The sequence below is a fragment of the Oryctolagus cuniculus genome, chromosome 6 (genome assembly GCF_964237555.1).
Source record: "Oryctolagus cuniculus chromosome 6, mOryCun1.1, whole genome shotgun sequence".
NCBI lineage: Eukaryota > Metazoa > Chordata > Mammalia > Lagomorpha > Leporidae > Oryctolagus > Oryctolagus cuniculus.
Window position 1 is genome coordinate 53,384,171 of NC_091437.1, and position 18,671 is coordinate 53,402,841.

General features: G+C 40.9%; 1 pseudogene; it reads left to right on the forward strand.

Moving 5' to 3' along the window:
- The window catches only part of LOC100356275 (heat shock protein HSP 90-alpha pseudogene), a 77,889-nt pseudogene extending 61,192 nt beyond the window's left edge, over window positions 1-16,697 (forward strand).
- The last annotated feature ends 1,974 nt before the right edge of the window (window positions 16,698-18,671 follow it).

An 18,671-nucleotide genomic window follows, 5' to 3' on the forward strand; every position in this document is an offset into this window, starting at 1 on the left:
TGATGTGAATGGAAGGGGAGAGGGAGTGGGAAAGGGGAGGGTTGCAGGTGGTAGGGATGTTATGGGGGGGAAGCCATTGTAAAACATAAGCTGTACATTGGAAATTTATATTCATTAAATAAAAGTTAAAAATAAAAAAAAATGAGATATAGAGACAAGCTGCCAGTCATGCTGAAACCATGTGACTTCTGCAAACAGCTAACCCTGAAGCTAGCTTTTTTTTTCAACTTCACTCACAAAAATTTAAAAATAGTAATAAACTCATTAACACTACAGAAGTATATAATTCTTAGAAATGTGTTTGATGCCAGTAGGGTGTTAAACTGTTGCCTGTTATGCCAGCATCCCATTTATGGGTGCCTGTTTGGGTCCTGGCTGTACCACTTAGAATCCAGCTCTCTGCTAATGAGCTTGGGAAATGAAACAGTGGTATATGGTCTGAGTACTTTGGCCTCTGCACCCATGTTGAAGACCAAGATAAAGCTGCTGGATCCAGGCTTTGGCCAGTCCCAGCCCTACCCAATGTGGCCTTCAGGGAGTGAGCCAGTGGATGGATGATCTCTTTTTTTCCCTCTCTCTTTATAACTTTGCTTTTCAAATAAACATATCTTTTTTTGACAGGCAGAGTTAGACAGTGAGAGAGAGAGAGACAAAGAGAAATTTCTTCCTTCCCTTGGTTCACCCCCCAAGTGGCTGCTACGACCAGTGTGCTGGGCAGATCCGAAGCCAGGAGCCAGGTGCTTCCTCCTGGTCTCCCATGCGGGTGCAGGGCCCAAGCACTTGGGCCATCCTCCACTGCCTTCCCGAGCCATAGCAGAGAGCTGGACTGGAAGAGGAGCAACTGGGACTAGAACCCAGGGTACCAGAGCCACAGGCAGAGGAGGATTAGCCTAGTGAGCTGCGGCGCCGACCAAATAAATAGATCTTAAAATAAATCATTTGACAAAATTTTAAAATAAAATTGGACAAAACACTGACATTACAGCAAAACTGACACACGCAGGAATTTCTTTTTCTTTTTTTTTAACAATATGTATTTTGAATTTTAGCTCTTGTATAAATGGAGAACATGTGTGGTATTTGTCTTTCTCTATCTGGCTTATTTCACTCAACATTGTGCTCTCTAGTTCCTCCATTTTGATATAAATGATATATTTTCATTCTTTTATGTAGCTGAATAATATTCCATTGTATAAATATCCAACATTTTCTTTATCCACTCATCTGATAAGACACCTTGGTTGATTCCGTAGTTTGGCTGTTGTGAATAGTGCTGTTATAAACATTGTGGTGCCGGAATCTCTTCAATGCAGGCTGTACATATCTTTTGAGTATCTACCCAGTAGTGGGATTGCTGAATCATATGGCAAGTCTGTTTGCAGTTTTTATCTCCATATTATTTTCCACAGTGGCTGCACTAATTACATTCCCATCAACAGTGAATAAGAGTTCCGTTTTCTCCACATCTCTATCAATGTTTGCTCTTCTCTGTCTTTTGGATAATAACCATTTTACCAGGGTGACATGGTATCTCATTGTAGTTAAGATTTGCATTTCCCTGATGCCTAGTGATACTGAAATTTTTTCATGTATTTGCTGGCCATTTGCATTTTTTGAGAATAGTTTTTTCAGACCCTTTTCCCATTTGTTATCAGGATTTGTTGTTTTGTTGTTGTTCTTGAGTATTTTCAGTTACTGATATGTTCTGGATATTAATCTTTGGTCAGATAAGTAGCTTGGAAATGTCTTTTGCCATTCTTTTGGATGAATCTTCAATCTATTGCTTATTTCCTTTGCTGTGCATAAGCTTTTGAGTTTGATATAAATCAGTTTGTTTAATTTTTCTTTTGTTGCCTGTGCTTTGAGGTCTTATTCAAGAAGTCATCACCCACACCAATGTCTTAAAGTGTTTCTTCTACATTTTCTTCAAGCATTTTCATCATCTTGGGTCTTAAATTTAAGTCTTTGTGCATCTTGAGTTGATTTTTGTATATGGTGAGAGGTATGGATCTAATTTCATTTTTCAATATATTTGCATCCAGTTTTCTCAGAACCATTTATTGAAGAGATTATTCTTTCTCTAGTGTATGATCTAGGCACTTTGGTAAAAAATCAATTGGCTATGGGTTTATTTCTGGGCTCTCTTCGATTCCATTGATCAGTGTGTCCTCTTTATTCCAGTGCCATTCTGTTTCAATTACAATAGCTTTGTGGTACGCTTTGAAGTCAGGTATTGTGATACCTCCAGCTTGATGTTTTGAGGGGAGGCAGGATTTTTTTGGCTATTCTGGGATTTTTATTCCATATGAACTTTAGGATTTATTTTTGAAACTGCAAAGAATGTCATTGGTATTTTGATTAGGATTTCATTTAATCTGTAGATTGATTTGGATAGTTTACATGTTTGAACCTATCTTTAAATCTAGACTTCAAGATATGTGTAACAGCAGTAAGTAATCTTTTTTTACTTGACCATGAGTTGAATTTCTGCTGTTTGTAGCCTTTGTCCTTCAAATTATTTCTGCTCATACACTCAAGGTTTAAAAATATGTGTGTGTATATCTATATGTAATCATATATATGTGTATATCTATATCTAATCATATATATGTATATATGTAATCATATTGACTAGTGCCTTGATGTTAGAGTCTATCATAGTGGAAATCACACCATGGTGAAGTGTAAGTTTCTGCAGTAATATTAATAGCCTTAATATAATTTCTTACAATTAGACTAGAAACAAGGTTTATGTATTATTGTGTAGTTTGAATGGATGTGCAATATGAAGTTTGCCAAAACTTGATGAACAAGAACCAAATTTTTTAACTCAAATGTGGAAAAACTAAGACAGATGGAAGACAAAAGGCAAAATAAAAGTGAGAACTTTTAGGAACTAATATTTAAATTCTATTGTTCTATTAACAGAGAACATAATTGAGTTAACTCAAAAGGAGATAAATCCTGTTAAGATTCTACCCCAGAATTCTGATTCTGACTCTTACAAATTCTGAGGATAACAGTTTTGAATGTGGACATGCTGAAAACATTTAGAGCACCCTACAGTTTTTGAACAATGAAGAGTTAACACTGTGATCCTAGGTTTTGTTTCAGGAAAATAATTCTCCCAAATCACTGAAGATTGATTACATTAGGATGAGACTATAGATTGGGAGGAAAGATAGGACACTTGCTGTTCTAGCCAGGCCTGATAAAAACTAACCCACCTACTAAAAAGGCAGAAAATATCCTAAGTGTAAAAGTTATAGAATTTATTGTGATGGGGAAACCATATTTTTTTTCCTAGAAAATTAGTTTTTTACATCTGGTTGTGATGATGACTGTGTGACTAATCACATGCCAATAGACATGAAATAGTTTGTAAATTTTATTAAATCATCAAATTGATAAATTCTTAGGTTGCTTTTTTCCCTCTTTATTGTGGTTTTCCAATTAGAAAGTAATTGTTAGATTTCTTGCACAGAAATATATAGCAGATAAGTCAAATAGTGTGGTCCAACCACTTCTACCTACACGAGAACAACATAATGATTAGAGCTATATAATGTTGGAGCGGCAAGTACAATCCTTCAAAGACTTTCAGTGTACTCAGAATAAACACTGTGATGGAAAATGGGAATGTCATTAAATGGTTCACTGATAATATACATCTGTCAGATCCACAATCAGATGTACTATGACTCCATGGAGACTGCTATTTTAGAAATATTTATTGTTTTCTGGATTTTTTTTTTTTGGTTCACATGTGAAGTGAATAAGCTGGCAAAATGCAACTCTGACAAAACTAATCCAAGAAACATGAGTGCTATGCCTTTTCTTGGCTTCTCATACATGAAGAGCTGCCATCTGATCTCTGGAAACATAGATATAATCAAATATGTGGTAGAAAATAGGGAGTTTCCACAGCATAAGATGGAAAAGAATGTGAATAAATGAGTATAATTAGCATTATGAAGAAACCTGCAACAAAAGTATAATCGAAGGGTCAAACATTCTTTAAGTGGGGGACACTTACATGAAGAAATCATGTCTATTTAACCTACTTATTAGTATATCATTATTATTTCTTCCACAAATAGTCTTGCTTATTCCAGTGAAGTTACTATTGCTTATGTAGATCAGAAATCTTTTTTAAATTGCTTCCAATGCCTTCATTACATCCTTTTCAGTGCCTCCAGGAATGGTAAATGAGCAAAATATTGCATTTAAAAGGAAGGATTATCAGAATGATACAAAAGCAAAACCAGACCATATACTGTGAATAATAAATGAATTTTAAATATAAAGATATAGATTGATTGAAAGTAAAATGATAGAAAAATTATATTATGCAAACCATAGGCATAATAAAGCTGGTGGAACTGAATTAATACCCAACAGAGAAAATTTCAAAACAAAGAATATTTTCAGAGACAAAAAGGCACATTCATTAATAATAAAAAGTTCAGTGTTTTAAAAGCTATATCATTTCTCAGTGTATATGAATATTATAAATTAACAATAAAATTCAAGAAGAAAACCCATAAGGACAATAAAAGAAATAGATAAATTTTCAGAACCAGTGAGCAAAATGCCCTTTTCTCAGTAAATGATAAAACAGCCAAAAATACCTGCAAGGATATATGAGATGTAAGTAACAACATTTTTGACACTTACAGAATATGAAACTTGAAAACTACAAAATCCATTTTACTTCCAAAATGTAGAAACTTTATCGATATTGACTACATTCTTGGTCACAAAGTAAGTCTCATTCAATTCTAGAAATAAGTGAGATTGTATGAAGTACATTCTCTGAGCACAAGACAATTAAATCAGAAATCACTGAGTTATCAAGAATAAAACAATTCCTGGGTCTGGCGCTGTGGCATAGCAGGCCGCCACCTGCAGTGCTGGCATCCCATATGGGTGCCGGTTCGAGACCCCGCTGTTCCACTTCCGATCCAGCCTGGGAAAGCAGTAGGAGTTGGCCCAGGTCCGTGGGCCCCTGCACCGGCGTGGGAGACCCGGAAGAAGTTCCTGGCTCCTGGCTCCTGGCTTCCGATCAGCACAGCTCTGGCCGTTGCGGCCAGTTGGAGAGTGAACCAGTGAATGGAAGACCTCTCTCTCTGTCTCTCTCTGTCTCTCTGCCTCTCCTCTCTCTGTGTAACTATGCTTTTCAAATAAATAAATAAATCTTTAAAAAAAGAATGAAACACTTCCCAAAATATTTAAAAATTAGTTCATTTATTTTTAAAGAACCTGTAATTAAGGAGTAAAATTAAAATATAAAATTAAATAAAATAGAAAATTGGAAAACATTTGAACTGAATGAGCATGATTACTCCACATATTGAAATATGTGGGGCAACTTGAAGGGAAAATATATAACTTCAAAGATGTTCATTAGTAAAGAAGCAAGGTATAAAATCAATGATCTAAGCTTCCATTGTGAGAAGTTAGTAAAACAAAAGTAAACTATATCCAAGGTAAGGAAGATTCAGGAAATGATAGAGATAAGAATGGTTATCTGTGGGGAGCAACTCGGACTATGCTGTTACTGGAATTAAGACTTATTCTATACATCTGCTCTCCCACAATATGGCACTGGGAGAGGAGCAAACAGCTTCTACCCAGCTGCCTCTCACCAACTTGAAAAGCTGCAGGAGCTGCTCCTGATTGGAGGAGAGCAGCGTACTCGGCGTGTGGGCAGCCGAGTTGGGATTGGTGGAAGAGGACTATAAAGGAGGAGAGAGACAACATGCACCAGGAACACCTATCCAAATAACACCTGTGCAGCCCCCGAGAGAGCCGGCCGGTGGTGTGCCGCTCCCCCGCGGAAGTGGGGAAAGTGGCTAGGGGGAACCACCCTTCCACGAAGGTGGAAGGGTCGGTAGCCAACCCGGGAAGAACCAGCAGCAAACCCGGGGAGGGCCGAGCAGACAAAAGAACAGCGCAGGGTCCTGTGTCGTTCCTCCACGAAGACGGGGAGCGACAGTTACCTATGAAATAAAAACTTATAAAATTAAGGCACATGTTGATTCTTTGAAAATATTCATAAAAGAGATAATCCCCAGCAAAAATTATCAAGAAAACTAAGATAAAAAAAAAAACCATACTAGGTATGAAAGGTTGGACCTTACTACAGATAATAAAGGTTAATAAGGGACTATTATGAGTAGCTCCAGGTCAATAAATTTCACATAGCTAATGAAATGAACACATTCTTTGAAAAACAATTAACCAAAACATATCAGGTTTCTACTTTGTCATGGTTAATATTAATCTTTATGATCAGATTCAACTGTTAATAAAAGAAAGAAGATTGGGATAATAATTAATTTTAAAGATATTGTTTTCTCTCAGAATTGTGTCTTGTCTGTTAAATGGTTACACCCAATTTCCTATGAGGCTTATGAAGTGATCTTTAGTCTCTGATTGAAAGAAGTTGGTTCAAAAATATCTTAATAATAGCATTATCCGTGAAAGAGCATAGGTTTTCAGTGTGAGTAGTTAAAGGAACTTAACCTTATTTCCTATGTATACAATTTATCAAAATTACTAATAATCTTATAGTCCTAAAAGATACCCTTGTATACTGTTTTCTTTAATTTCTGCATTGCTAGTTTTTATTCAACCTATGTGTTTTCTCTACAGTGTCCTTAAAATGAACCCTTTCCTTTGATCTGCAGTCTTAAACATCTTTTCTGCTCTCCCTTGAATTACTAGGGTTGGGGAGCTGCTGATAACACACTAACTAAAACAAAGCATGTGTATTCACGGACTGCACTTGTGGTGTTCTTTGCATTTCTGAAGATTACAATCTTGAGCTCCTAATGGTCTTCCCCACTTAGTCTTATACAAGCTAATAGTTCACCAACTTAGCTGCCTGATAGTTGCAGGTATTTGAATTTGAAATATGCTTCTTCTCATACCACTACGGTAACACTGATTACTCAATTGATCACTAATCAGCATCTAATTATAGAGTAAAAGAGAATTTACTTAGTCTTTATCCTTAAGGGTATCTCTCCAGCATTTAGAACCATTGAGCATCTTCATGCTTTGAAACACTGTGATCTTGGGTGTGTGCGTACATGGGTAGTTTCTAATAGAATCTCTTCATTTGACTTCCATATTAGTGTGTAAGAGCTGCCTTAACAAAGTACTAATAACTGGGTGGCTAGAAACTGCTTAAATTAATTGTCACATTTCTCAGGGTGAGAGTTGCAAGATCAAAGTGCTGGCAGGCCATGCTGTTTCTCACACATAAAAGGGCAAATCCTTCCTCGCTTCCCTTTTTTCTTTTCACAAAAAGGTTTATTTATTGATTGACTTGAAGGGCAGAGAGTGAGAGCAACAGCAAGAAAGCAAGAGACACAGATAGAGAGAGTGCAGCATTTCCATTCACTGGTCCATTCTCCAAATGACCACAACAGCTAGGGCTGGGCCAAGCTGAAGCCTGATGCCAGGAACGCCTTCAGGGTCACCTAGAAAGGTGGAAGACTCTCAAGTACTTGAGCCATCATCTACTGCTTCCTCGGCACATTAGCAGGGAGCTGGATCAGAAGAGGAGTAGCCATGACTCAAAGTAGTGCTCCCGTATGGGAGACACTTGTTACAAATGGCAGCTTAACCCACCTCACCACGTTTGCCCCTTTCCTTGCTTCTTGTGCTTTCTGGCAATCTTTGCTGTTCTTTGGTTTGTGTGTGTCTCATACCCAGTTATAGGGCCATCTTCCCCCTGTATGTCTTTAAATCATCTTTCTTCTCTGCATATCTGGTCCAAATTTTCCTTTTTTTTTTTTTTTTAATGAGAGTGTCAGTGACATTAGGTTAGAGTCCACCCTGATGAGCTTATCATTCCTTAGTTGGAAGTTGCCAAGATCCTGTATCCAAGTAAGTTTACAGGGTCACATAGTGGGGGTTAGAACCTAAACCTGTCATTTTATGGAACATAATTCAGCCTATGACACCATCTTTGACTACTCATTCATCTCATCCTCTACTTATTTTTTTCTCTTGCTAGTCTGTCACTATTCTCAAGATTCTTAGATGATTAGTTCTTGACTCTCTATTTTGATTTTCTGTACTCTTTTTCTCGATAATACTATAATTTGAATTTCATCTCCAGACAGTGTTTTAAACTTCAGTCTTATTTCAAGTTGTCTTCTAAAACTTTTTGTATATGCCACCTTGGAGGAATCATGGAACCAATATATCTTAAGTGTAAATAGAAAATGTGCTTGCTATTATAATAAATTTGAAATCCTACAACTCAAATAAGACGAAGTCCTCTCTTTAGGCTCCACTTCTAGAGAGTTATTCAGGACTCCGTATTTTAACTTCTCGATAACTAGCAGTTGCTGTGAGCTTGGATTCTTGGGTCACATTTATTTAGATTTAAACCCTGGGTTACTAATCACTAAGTGTGATCCAGGTGTCCTGTGTTCCTTATGTGCAAAATGGTGGTAATATGATGAAATGCCTTAGGGTTGCTTTGTGGAAACAATAAAATGATGTATTAGTGCCCCATCAAGTGCCTAAAGCAGCAAATGGTCCTTGGGCTATGATAACTGTTAATAGTAGAAAACATTCTTACCTGCCACATTATCTCCATTCTCACTTCCTTTACTCTGTTTTCAGACTTCATTGTTATTCTCCTGCAATTTATAGCTAACTCGTCTCCTTTCCGCCAATCTCTCTGCATTCTAATCCAGTCTGCAGACATCTCCCAGATTAATCATCCTGTGCCACAGCTCTCTGCTCATTCCCCAGGGCACCATCGTTCACTGACTCCCCATTGTCTACAAAATAAAAGTAAAACTCCTTAGATTGAAATAAAAGGCCCTCTGGTCCCAAATCTCCTTTCCAACCTCATTTCCCACAACGCACCTTCATATATCAAATACCTCAACCACACAGAGCTGTTTGACATTCTTCATGTGTGCTGCATATCTTGGCACTTGTGTGCTCCTGCTTATGTGACTCCCCTGCCTCAAACCCAATCTTATTCACATCCTGTCTAGCCTTGCTGGCCCCGGTGAAATTATGTCTGCTAAGAAAAGCCTGCCTTAATCATTCGAGCTAGAAGTCATCTCACTCTGTGTTTAAATTGAGTAGTGTCTTTCATTTATGCATCCACCTCCCCAATGTTTATCGAGTTTCATTTATCCATCAGGCTCTAAAGAAGGGACTGGGAGAGCAGAGCAAGACAACAAGCTTTACTGAAGTCTTCATGGCACTTGTCATCAGAGACTCATCATGAAGGAATTAATTCAGAAACAAGAACATAATTTTAATCTGTGAAAAATACTATGAGCTACTGTTTTGATTGTGTCTAACCAATTATCTTTTTTAAAAAAGATTTATTTATTTATTTGAAAGTCAGAGCTACACACAGAGAGGAGAGGCATAGAGAGAGAGAGGTCTTCCATCCGCTGGTTCACTCCCCAGATGGCCACAACAGCCGGAGCTGTGCTGATCCGAAGCCAGGAGCCAGGGGCTTCCTTCAGGTCTCCCACGCAGGTACAGGAGTTCAAGGACTTGGGCCATCTTCCACTGCTTTCCCAGGCCATAGACGAGAGCTGGATCGGAAGTGGGGCAGCCAGGAGTCGAACTGGCGCCCATACGGGATGCCAGTGCTTCAGGCCAGAGTGTTAACACACTGCACCACAGCGCCGGGCCCCCAATTATCTTGTCTACCTAAACCGGAATATAGCTCCCTTGAGGACAGGACACACATACTGATACTATGTGTATTCTATAAAATATTTATTGAGCTGTGTATGTATATGTGTGAAGGGCATGGTGGCTTAATATTAAATTTTTTAATTTGTTTAAATTAAATATTTAATATTAATATTAAAATAGCACCATATTTGGGTTATTTCCACCTGATGAAATATTTTCATTTTCATGTACTTTTTTTAAAGGATTATTTACATAGTTATCGAGATATAGGAAGAAACAGTGAATCTTCTGTCCTCTGGTTCATCCCCCAGTTGGCTACAATGACCAGGGCTGAGCCAGGCCTAAGTCAGGAGCTAGTGGCTTTTGCCAGATCTCCCACATGAGTGGCAGGGGTCCAAATACTTGGGCTGCCTTCCACTGCATTTCCCAGGTCATTAGCAGGGAGTTTAGCAGCCAGGACTTGAACCAGCGCCCACTTGGGATGTTGACATTGTTGGCATCCACTACACCACAATGCCAGCCCCAAATTATTTTAAATTTTAAAATGTATGCTTTCTTTATTTGTTTGAAATTAGAGGAGAGAGATAGAGAGAGATGAGAGAGAGGGAGAGAGAGAGAGAGAGAAATCTTGCATCTACTAGATCACTTTCCAAATGCTTATAATAGCTACAGCTGTGTCTGATTAAAGCCAGGCAATAAGAACTCAGTCCGACTCTCCCACGTGTGGCATGGACTCGAGTTCTTGAGCCATTATGTGCTGCCTACCAGGGTACATACTAGGAGGAAGCTGGATTCAGGAGCAGAGGCAAGACTTGAGCGCAGGCACTTGACAGGAGATAATGAATATCCAAAATGGCATCTTAACTGCTAGATCAAATACCTGCCCCAAATATTCTGTCTTAACAGAATTTAATTTACTATGTCATTATTGATAAACTAATTTTCAGTGTATTTTAAGGAGTATGAATAGAAATATGAAACAGACACATCAGGGCTGGCACCGTGGCTCACTTGGTTAATCCTCTGCCTGCCACGCTGGCATCCCATATGGGCACCGGGTTCTGGTCCCAGTTGCTCCTCTTTTAGTCCAGCTCTCTGCTGTGGCCCAGGAGGGCATTGGAGGATGGCCCAAGTACTTGGGCCCCTGCACACACATGGGAGACCAGAAAGAAGTACCTGGCTTCTGGCTTCAGATCGGCGCAGCACCAGCCATGGTGGCCATTTGGGGAGTGAACCAACAGAAGGAAGACCTTTCTGTCTCTCTCTCTCTCACTGTCTGTAACTCTAAGGGGAAAAAAAAAAAAAAAAACAGACACATTGGCATTCTCTAGTCAGCAGGAACATAATGTAGACAGTCATCCTATGAGTACATGTATTTTGTAAGGCAAAAGAAAACTAAATTGCCAAATTAGGCAGTTTTTCAAAAATGTAAGATTCTGGTACCATTTGCAAAACCTAACTTATGTTCTTTAAATCCATCGTGCCGTAATTTCCTCATCTGTATTTTGAGGGTGGCCACAAAGTTTGAATGATCTTCCAAAATTGTAATTAAATAAAGTGGTTCATTTAATAGTACTATACAATCTTTGAATGTGATCATTTTCTTTATATTTGCATTAGTTTTCAAAATAATAGGTTTAGAAATTGTCTCTGGAACTAGGTCATGACCTGATTTGACAGTTAGAACAAAGCAACTAACATACAAATGTCTTGCTGTGGATAAAGAAAAGGGGTCTAGCCTGCTCCTGATGTTGTGAGTGGCATAACCCAGTTTAAACTAATTTAAGAAAAAGTCTTTGAAAAGAAAGAGGTGGGCATTTGACACAGTGAGTTAGTCATCACTAGTCATACCCGCCCTCCTTATCAGAGTGGCTGTTTCAGTCCTGGTTCTCTGCTTCTAATCCAGCTTCTTGCTAGTATGCTCCTTGGGAGGTAGCAAGTGATGGCTCAAGTGCTTGGGTTGCTACTATCCACACAGGAGAACTGGACTGAGTTCCAGGCTCTTAGCTTCAGCCTGGCCCTGTCCTGGCTGTTGCAGACATTTGGAAAGTGAACCAAACAAGTGGGAGATTTCCTTCTGTCTGTCTGTCTCAAAAAAAAAAACTTTAAAAATGTAAAGATCCAGGGAGAGATGATGCGGGACTAGCTTCCCAGTCACCTTCTGTTCTCTGTATTTCAGATTCATATGGGTTTCACCAACACACTGGGAGATAAGGGCCCACTTTTCTTTCTTCTCTTTGGTGTGTGTAAGTGCCAGATATAGACAGTAACCTGCCTGTCATGAGTCACATAATTATGCCTTTAACTGATAGATGGAATATTGCCGTTATCTGTGCTAAATTCTCATGCCTATCTGTGTGTTAACAACTATGTCAAAATAAAATAATTGGATTAGGTGAGGGACAGCTTTCCAAATAGAAGTAGAGGATATTTTCCAGAATGAATGATGAAATACTGTGCTGTCAAAACCAATCTACATCTACAACAACAGTATCTACTTACTTTCTACAATCCCCCTTCCTATATTAAATACTTCAACAAAACTGAGCTAGTTGATATTTTCCGTACATATTGAATGTTTTATCACTCTCCATCCTCTTCTTTATGTTATTACCCTGCATACATGGTTGAGTTCTCCCCTTAAACACAGTTGAATTTCTTTTCTAATCATAAGGAGAGACTACCATACCACTCTTAGTTAGAAGGTAGAAAGCTTCAAGATGTGATGATGCTCAGAATAACACCATTAGCTATACAGATGAGCTCCCAAATCATGGAATCTTAGCAACCCATCTGAAAGCAGGGTATTCAGAGAGGCTTAAATTAACTAAAATCCCAGTAGTAATGAGCCATTCCTAACAGGGAAGCACTCAAAACTGAAAGAGATTCCGTAAGAGTCACATAGGCCTTCTTGAAGTATGAGATGAGATAGTGGCTAATTCAAAGCTCAGTAAGTCATGAGGACTGAGAGGAAATGTCTTAAGATCTATTGGTTTTCATTAAGTTGGAGTCATTAAATTCAAAGTAGGGGGATAGGCAAGCAAACTTAGAGGAAATCCCAAATCCCAATGAGGTACTTTAGGTGTTTTGTTTGTTTGTTTGTTTGTTTGTTTTTGTTGTTGTTGTTGTTTTTGTTTTTGTTCTTGTTTTTGTTTCGACAGGCAGAGTGGACAGTGAGAGAGAGAGAGAGACAGAGAGAAAGGTCTTCCTTTTCTGTTGGTTCACCCCCCAATGGCCGCTGTGGCAGGCTCGCTGCAGCCAGCGCACTGCGCTGATCTGAAGCCAGGAGCCAGGTTCTTCTCCTGGTCTCCCATGTGGGTGCAGGGCCCAAGGACTTGGGCCATAGGTTCTGTAAAGATTTTCCCTAGGTTTGCAGCAGGAAGCAGGGTAAAGAGAGGTCTCACCAGGCAAGGAAAACTGCATGAGGATCTGGAAGAAGAAGAGTACCGTCTGCCCAGAAGGCAGTGGAGGATGGCCCAGGTCCTTTGCCCCTGCACCTGCATGGGAGACCAGGAGGAAGCACCTGGTTCCTGGCTTCGGATCGGTGCAGCGTGCCAACCGTAAGGTGCCAGCCATAGCAGTCACTTAGGGAGTGAACCAACGGAAAAAAAGAAGACCTTTCTCTCTGTCTCTCTCTCTCTCACTGTCTAACTTTGCCTGTCCAAAAAAAAAAAAAAAAATGAAAGCACTCATGAACTGAAATCTGACAATTGCTGCAACAAAGGCTAAACTCAGGTCCACTGAAATTTAGATCTATCAAACCATCCATATTTTGGACAGTCAGCAAACACACACTCTTGGAGTGACTGTTATGAATTTCAAACTCTACTGTGCATGGTTGCACAATGAATAGCATAGTCAACAAGAATTCTGAGACATGAAAGAAGCAAGAAAATGTGAGTGATGGTGAAAGAGGAAACAGTCAATACAAGCAGACTGAGAAATAGCACAGATATTACACACAAGAATTTTACAATAACTGTAATAAATGTTAAAGGACTTAGTGTAGAAGGTGAACAACACATACATGTATACTTCAAAAATTTCATGGAGAACTGAAATCAAAAGACAAGTTTCTTTTGGTGTAAAAATTTTTAAAATTCATTCATAGATTTTCATAATATGCATTTCCAACAACCTTTTTGAAGATCCCTCATATTACAAAAATGGGAAATTTCAGATTAGAGACAAAAGTGTGCTAAAGAAAAAATTAGATAAACTAAAATTAGAAATGAAATATGGTAAGAGAAAAAAACTTTTGATAGACTTTCATAGTAGCAAAAACACAGAAGACTCAGAGTTGCTTCAGCGTCTGGTGCTGCTGGGGCTATGTGGTTCTTCAGCCAAGATGCCCTAGGAGACCCAGTCTCAAGAACAGCGGATGGAGGAGAAGGAAGTGGAGATGTTTGTCTTCCAGGCAGATATTGCCCAATTGATGTTACTTTCGAAAGAAAGAAAGAAAGAAAGAAAGAAAGAAAGAAAGAAAGAAGGAAGGAAGGAAGGAAGGAAGGAAGGAAGGAAGGAAGGAAGGAAGGAAGGAAGGAAGGAAGGAAGGAAGGAAGAAAGAAAGAAAGAAAGAAAGAAAGAAAGAAAGATCTTCCTGCAAGAGCTGATCTCAAATTAATCAGATGCTCTGGAAAAAATCCTGTTTGAAAGCCTGACCAATTCCAGGAAACTAGACTCGGGGAAAGAGCTGGACATTAATCTGATTCCAAACAAGCAAGATGGAACTCTGATGATTGTGGATTCTAGAAATGGAATGACGGGCCGGCGCCGTGGCTCAATAGGCTAATCCTCTACCTTGCGGCGCCGGCACACCGGGTTCTAGTCCCGGTTGGGGCGCCGGATTCTGTCCCGGTTGCCCCTCTTCCAGGCCAGCTCTCTGCTATGGCCAGGGAGTGCAGTGGAGGATGGCCCAGGTGCTTGGGCCCTGCACCCCATGAGAGACCAGGAAAAGCACCTGGCTCCTGGCTCCTGCCATCGGATCAGCGCGGTGCGCCGGCTGCAGCGGCGGCCATTGGAGGGTGAACCAACGGCAAAGGAAGACCTTTCTCTCTCTGTCTCTCTCTCTCTCACTGTCCACTCTGCCTGTCAAAAAAAAAAAATGGAATGACTGAGGCTCAACTGATAAATAACATTGATACTATTGCCAAGTCTGGTAGCAAAACGCATTCATGGAAACTTTGCAAGCTGGCGCAGATATCTCTATGATTGGCCAGTTTGGTGTTGGTTTTTGTTCGGTGTATCCAGTTGCCGAGTAGGTGACAAACATAATGGGCAAGCATAATGGTGAAGGAGCAGTAAGCTCAGAGTCCTCTACCAGAGGTTCCTGCACCATGAGGACAGACACAGGTGAACCTATGAGGCAGGGAACGAGAGTTATCCTGCATCTGAAAGAAGACCAGACTGAGTGCTTGGAGGACAGGAGGATAAAGGAGATGGTGCAGAAGCAATCTCAGTGCATTGGCTATCCCATCACACTTTTTATGGAGCGGGAATGTGATAAAGAAGTCAGTGATGATGAGGCAGAAGAAAAGGAAGATAAAGAGGAAGGAAATGAGAAAGAACAAAAGGCGTCTGATGACAAACATGAAATAGAAGATGTTGGTTCCAATGAGGAAGAAGAAAAGAAGGATAGTGACAAGAAGACAAAGAAGATTAAATAAAAGTACATTGACCAAGAACTCAACAAAACTAAGCATATTTGGACCAGAAATCCTGATGATATTACTAACGAAGAGTCTGGAAAGTTCTCTATAAATGTTTGATGAATGACTGGGAAGACCACTTGGCTGTGAAACACTTTTTAGTTAAAGGACAGCTGGAATTCAGGGCTCTACTTTTTGTCCCAGGATATGTTCCCTTTGACCTTTTTGAAAACCAAAAGAAAAAGAACAACATTAAGTTGTATGTTCACAGAGTTTTCATCATGACTAACTGTGAGGAGCTAATCTCTGAATATCTGAATTTCATTAGAGGGGTGGTGGACTCCAAGGATCCTCCTCTAAATATTTCCCATGAGTTGCTGCAGCAAAGCAAAGTTTTGAAAGTGATCAGGAAGAATTTTGTCAAAAAATGTCTAGAACTCTTCACTAAAGTGGCAGAAGATAAAGAGAACTACAGAAAGCTTAATGAGCCGCTCTTTAAAAATATAAAGCTTGGGATACATGAAGACTCTCAAAACCAAAGGAGGCTTTCTGAGCTGCTAAGATAGTACACATCTGCTTCTGGTGATGAGATGATTTCTCTCAAAGACTACTGTACCAGGATGAAGGAAGACCGGAAACACAACTACTACATCCCAGGTGAGACCAAGGACCAGGCAGCAAACTCGACCTTGGTGGAACGCCTTCAGAAGCATGGCTTGGACGTGAGCTACATGATCAAGGCTATAATGAATACAGTGTCCAGCAGCTGAAGGAATGTGAGGGGAAGACTTTAGTGTCAGTCATCAAGGAGGGCTTGAAACTTCCAAAGGATGAAGAAGAGAAAAAGAAACAGGAAGAGAAAAAACAACAACAACACAGTCTGAAAACCTCTGTAAAATCATGGAAGATATATTGGAAAAAAAAGTTGAAAAGGTGGTTGGGTCAGAGATTGGTGATGTCTCCATGTTGTATTGTCACAAGCACTTGGACAGCTAATCCAGAAAGGATTGTGAAAACTCAGGCCCTTTGAGATAACTCTACAATGGGTTACCCGGCAGCAAAGAAATGCCTGGAGGTAAACCTGACCTTTCCATTATTGAGACCTTAAGACAAAAGGCAGAGGTAGACAAGAATGGTAAGTCTGTGAAGCATCTGATAATCTTGCTTGATGAAACTGCCCTCCGTTCTGTGGCTTCCGTCTGGAAGATCCTCAGACACAAGCTAACAGGATCAACAGGATGGACAAACGGGGGCTGGGTTATACCCAACTGCTTATGACACTAATGCTGCTGTAACTGAAGAAATGGCGCCCTGGAAGGTGACACTGACACATCTCGCATGGAGGAAGTAGGCTAAGCTGTGTCTGACAGTTGGCTTGGACACGTGTTCAATACTTTGCCTTCATTCCCTCTGATAATATATTTTCAAGGATTTTTCATTTTGTTAATAAAAATGTATGGCATGACAATGACTTAAGGGGAAGATAAGATTTCTTTCTACTTCTAAGTGATACTGTGATGTTAGGCACAGGCAGATCTGATAACACTTCTCTAGTTTAACGCTGGCTTGTGACAGATGAGGTAACGCTTGTTGTAAGATGTATGTAGCTCATCGTTAACTTTGTGGTCTACCGTGTTTAGCTATCAAGCCAGATTCCTTAGGAGACCAGATCTTTTGTCACTGAGGCATTCTGAGCTATACCTTGGAGTTTAAAAGAAAAATACTTGTTAAAATGGCTTGAGTTTCATCTCATAGGGTGTACTTTTTAAACTTTCCCCTATAGTTACTGAACCTGCATGTGCTCATCCTCTAGAAATAGGTTAAACTGAAATAACTTGATTGGAGGAACGCTCCACATTGTCGCTCCCCGTCTTCATGGGGGAGCAACACAGGACCCTGCGCTGTTCTTTCGTCTGCTCGGCCCTCCCCGGGTTTGCTGCTGGTTCTTCCCGGGTTGGCTACTATCCCTTCCACCTCCGTGGAAGGGCAGTTCCCCCTGGCCGCATTCCCCACTTCCGCAGGGGAGCGGCACACCGCCGGCCGGCTTTCTCGGGGGCTGCACGGGTTCCCTTAGATGTTCCCCATAGATGTTCCCGGTGCATGCCGTCTCTCTCCTCCTTTATAGTCCTCCTCCGCCAATCCTAACTCGGCTGCCCACACGCCGAGTACGCTGCTCTCCTCCAATCAGGAGCAAGTCCTACAGTTTATTAGTTGAACTGGAGGCAGCTGTGCGGAAGCTGTTTACTTCTCTCCCAGCGCCATATTGTGGGAGAGCAGATGCATAGAATAAGTCCTAATTCGAGTAACTTAGTCTAGTCCGGATTGCTCCCCACAGATCCCCCTTTCTTTTTATTTTTTAGCGTTGATACGCGCCTGTCTTCGGTGTCCCGCGGCACACACTCTGCTCTACTTGCTAGAGTTGCCACAGGCTCTTACAAGTCCTATCAGGCAAACCGAATCCGGGTCCTCTCTTCGCCATGTTGTGAGGAGGTTTTTAGGCGCTGATGCGTGCCTGTATTCGGTGCCCTGCAGCGCATGCTCTGCTCTGCTAGAACTGCCTGCAGGTGTTTACAAAACCTATCAGGCAAACCGAATCCAAGCCTTCTCATTGCCGTATTGTGGGGGAGACTTATTAGTGTTGGTTTGTGCCTATCTTCGGTGACCTGCAGCTCATACTCTGGTCGAGCTGCTTGCTGGCGCTTACCGCCTTAATTCAGGCAGACCGAATCCAAGCCTTTTAATTGCGGTATTGTGGGGAAGCCTTACTGATGTTAATTCGTGCCTGTCTTCGGTGACCTGCGGCGCATAAGCTGCTAGCTGCCCGCAGGTGCTCATCGCCTCACTTGATTAGGCAGACCGAATCCAAGCTCTCACATTGCAGTGTTGTAGGGAGGCCTTTTTATTTCTCTATTTCTCTATCTCCGGGCATTCCTATTTCTCCCATTTTACTTCTATCTTCCAGCATTCCTATTTTTCTCACTTTACTTCTAAACTTCTGTTTCTCTTATCCCTGTGGCTTTCCGGCACCTCGCCCCGCCGGCGGGTTCCCGGCTCTGCGCTGCTTCAGCCCGCGCGCCTCTCTCATCTGCGCAGCTTCCCGGCTTTGCGCGGCTCGGCTTCGCGCGCTCCGCGGTCTCCACGCTTAACCCTTTCGCGTCTGAACCACGGCCTACGCCAGCCCCGTTCCCTATCTATTCACGCCCCGTGCTCTCTCTGCACGCGGCGGCTTCCGCGAGTAACACAGCGTAGCTTACGTGTCCGCCACTATCATTCAATCTAAGTTCCCCAGGCTAGCCTGGCGAATTTAACCCAGCGTAAGTCTCCGCCCCA